Genomic DNA, 3949 nt, shown 5'->3' with positions numbered 1-3949 from the left:
CAGGCTGCAGCCAAGTCAGGTGACAGAGACATAGGAGACTTCATCTTCATGAGCAGGGCATCTCTGGTGGGGGTGAATCTCAGTAGAGTGGGCTACCTGAGAGTTTGCTGCAATTCCTCTGATTCAAAATCCTAATATTCTTGAAAGTCTTCAATCAATTGCACATGATTAGTGATGCCAACTTAGGAGTTTTATTATTAAATCACTTTTATTTTTCTATTGAAGCTGTTATAAATGTCTCATAATATAAACATCCAAGACACTAAAACTCAAAATATTGTTGAAATATCTTCTATATGACATTTGACATAAAATCATATCTGTTTCTCTTTAAGACTATAAGCTCCATGAGGGCAAGAGTCAACCATATTTATTTACTACCTCTGCAGGGTCTTTTTTATTCAACCTCTCAAATTTCTTCTCTAGCCTATCACATGGCAGGGCTCTCTTGCCTTCTGCTTGAGCATGAACAAGAGGAGCACCAAAAGATCCAAAGGTGGAATACGCTGATATCAGGACATTTATTTCCCCAGTTTCATAATTTACAAAAGATATGAATATATTACATGATGGTTGTATTTTATCATGCCAGTTCAATTTTAATGCACTCTTGTATCTTGATTTGTTACTGAGACTCCCAAGATATCAAAACCTGTGGATATTTGCATGTATACTATAATCCTATAACATGCCTATTTTCTTATACAAACACATGCACACACACACACTCTATATATACATATATATAGAGAGAGTGTATGTATGTGAGCCAAAAATTCATTTGCTCACCTCTTTTATTTAAATTACTCTTCAATGACATCCTTGGCCTGAGGTTCTATGCCATATTCCTTCACCTCTACGTAACTGTAACCAACCACTTTTCATATTTACTCAATCCATTCTAAAGTGGCCTACCCATTCTCCTGGTTTCTTGTTGTTATCAACCTTAGTTAGGTTGATTTGGGGCTCAGCACAAAAGGCCTCAATAAATCTGACTTACATAGTCTCATTACAGTTGGATGCAAGCACACAAAGACCCGCCTGGTGATTGGCTTCCACATGCAAGGCTATCATCGTCAGCACCTCCTGTCAAGCAGTACTGATATCCAGCACACCTCCAGCAATAAGCCTTCCCTAGCTAGCCATGGCAGTGGGTGCTGGAGAAGCCTGATCTTGAATCAACCGAAGCCTCTGCCTCCGCGCAGGGACCCACACACATTGTATACAGTGTGTGGGGGGAGCACCTGTATATGACATATATATCACATATCTGATATATATATCAGATATGACATATATGCACATACACATACATCTCACACATACACACATATTATGCTTCTGGGCATTGAGGGCAGGGTCTTGCACATGCTAAAATATTTTAAATTATTGACAATAAAAAACAGATAATTTAGGGGAAAAAAAGACTAAACTAATTGTGTTGTAACTAAGGCAACATGCAGCACTCAGAACCACTTAACATTGTCCATGAAAATACATGTTAATTAGAAAACTAGAACTTCATTTTCATATTTACTATAGCAAATCATTACTTGTTACGAAGAATAAAATGAATGAAAGAAAGACTGGATGATAAAAATCAGGGGTTGAAAATAAATTATCCCATTGATCCTCAAGAAAGGCATTGCACAACAACTACTGAAAGAAGAGAAAATTTTTATTTAGGCACTTATTATAACCCATCCCTAGTGATATTTCAGAAAGTCCAGAAATAGCAAAATGAAGTGAAAAAAGACTCTGCTACTGAGCCGTCTACCCCACTGAATTTTCATGTTTTAAATCACAGCCAAATTACTTATAATATCAAATACAGTGTTATGCTACATAAGTAGTTTATCCACCTTATTGTCTAGGGGATAATGATGGAAAGAAATAGATTATCCTTGTTTAGTGAAGACCCATTATTTTTGTTTTCTGAAGATTTTTGAACCTCAGTTGTTTGAATTCCAGATGCAGAGCCTATCTATGGGTAGGTCAACTGTATTTACTACTAAAAATTATAAATACAAAGTGACTTTAATCATCATGGATTTCATATATTCTCCTCTTTTTAGGATCAGATAATTTGTGATTAAGCTATAAAACCACAGATGGATTTGTTTTTTAAAAAAAGTCTTTTACATGACAACTTAAGTGAAAACAACAGAATAAACCTATCAAAAATGGAATAATCAGTAAGTCCTTGAATGTACTTGTTGAGACAAGAAATTTAAAAATGTTTTCATAAGTCTTGTTGCAGCTTCTTAGATACACACACACACACACACACACACACACACACACACACGTGCACCCTTGTTGTCTTTCAATTTGTGTAAAATATTTGGCCCTTTTACATTGATCAAACTTTTTTTTAAGTAAAATTTTAAGTTTAACTCACTGTTTTAGAAATTCTATAGTAGTCTAGGAATAACAGATGAAAAGTAGCTAAAGAATATATGGAAGGGAAATGCTACTCTAATATCTTAGGGCTTGGAAGAAACTGAGAACTGATCCAGGGATATGGGATCATGTGCAGTATGTGCTTTAATTTCAAAAAGGCCAAATCAAACTACATGTGGCTGCTGCAACCTGCAATGGTTGAACCTTAGAAAACTGGCGAGGAGTGATGGGGGATTAAGAAAGACAAACACTTGCAGAGAGAAAGCTGGGACCGGGTGAAATACCATCCTTGGATGGAGAAACAGTTGGCCCAGAGCTAGTAAAGCAAGTTTATTACATAGATTTTTATCATCAAAAGGTTATTGGCTGGAAAGTTTCTACCAAGCAGACAGGCTTGAAGGTTGTGACACTCGTGAGACATTGTGGTTATCTTATTAGGCCCAGAATTCTTCATCCGCAGCAGGTGGTGTCTGAACTCAAGGTCAAGACTGATATAACTCTGTGCCTTTGCACAGAGCTTCCTCAGGCAGGGCATCACAAGCAACTGTGCAATCTTGTCCTGCACTTCTGCCAAAAAGTGCCTAGCACAAGTGCAGGCACAGCCACGAGGCAGTCACAGACCATGATCCAAGTCACCATTCTCCGCATATGGCTCACACATGAGACACATTATGAACATGGATCCCCTCACATATTGATATGTGTATCTATTTACACATATGCAACATACTTCTATGAATTAGTGTTTTGTCTATGTATTATTACCCATCCTTTATAGAGTCAAAGGTTCATGTGTTTGAAAAAATGAGAAAACATTTATTACTCTGTGGGAACTGAAGGATTACACTGGCTAAGAACCTCAGAAAAGAATGCTTACACACACATGCAAGTAGAAGTGGACCATTATGCCCTAAAGATAAGGTGGGTGGGTGTTGTATTGGATTTCAGTGTGTTATTGTGAGAAACTGGATTACACTTGACAGTTCTGTGTCTTATTCTTGGTCCTGTCTAACCAATAGAAAAACATATGGTCTAAGCCATTACTCCATTACTCCACATACTCTTAGTATTTTGTTCCTCATTCATTTTTGTTTTTGTTTGGAAGTTATTTACATATATGTATTATTCAGCGTTTAAGGTCTATATTGTCCATATTCTGATTCCTGAGTTATTAACATAGATAGAAGTAATACAATAGCAAGAAATTCTTGTATACAGCAAAAGGAAAACCATGATAATGCAAAGTAGTTATTTTACAATAAAGCAAACTTTGTGACCTTACATGACTTTGATTATCAGGAAATTATTATTATTATATTACTATTATTATTATTGGTACTGGGGATTGAACTCAGGGGCACTCAACCACTGAGACACATCCCCAGCCCTATTTTGTATTTTATTTAGAGACAGTGTCTCACTGGATTGCTTAGCATCTCACCCTTGCTGAAGTTGGCTTTGAACTCATGATTCTCCTGCATCAGCCTCCAGCCCTCACTGGGCTTATAGTATGCACTTTGCTAGGAAAATAATATTACTGAAGAAT

General features: G+C 36.7%; 1 pseudogene; it reads right to left on the bottom strand.

Annotated features, from left to right (window-relative positions):
• Positions 1-785: 785 nt before the first annotated feature.
• LOC110598839 (small ribosomal subunit protein eS12 pseudogene) lies at positions 786-1146 on the bottom strand (annotated as a pseudogene).
• Positions 1147-3949: the final 2803 nt, after the last annotated feature.

The sequence above is a fragment of the Ictidomys tridecemlineatus genome, chromosome 7, assembly GCF_052094955.1.
Source record: "Ictidomys tridecemlineatus isolate mIctTri1 chromosome 7, mIctTri1.hap1, whole genome shotgun sequence".
Taxonomy (NCBI): Eukaryota; Metazoa; Chordata; class Mammalia; order Rodentia; family Sciuridae; genus Ictidomys; species Ictidomys tridecemlineatus.
This window is presented reverse-complemented; position numbering and strand designations above follow the sequence as displayed.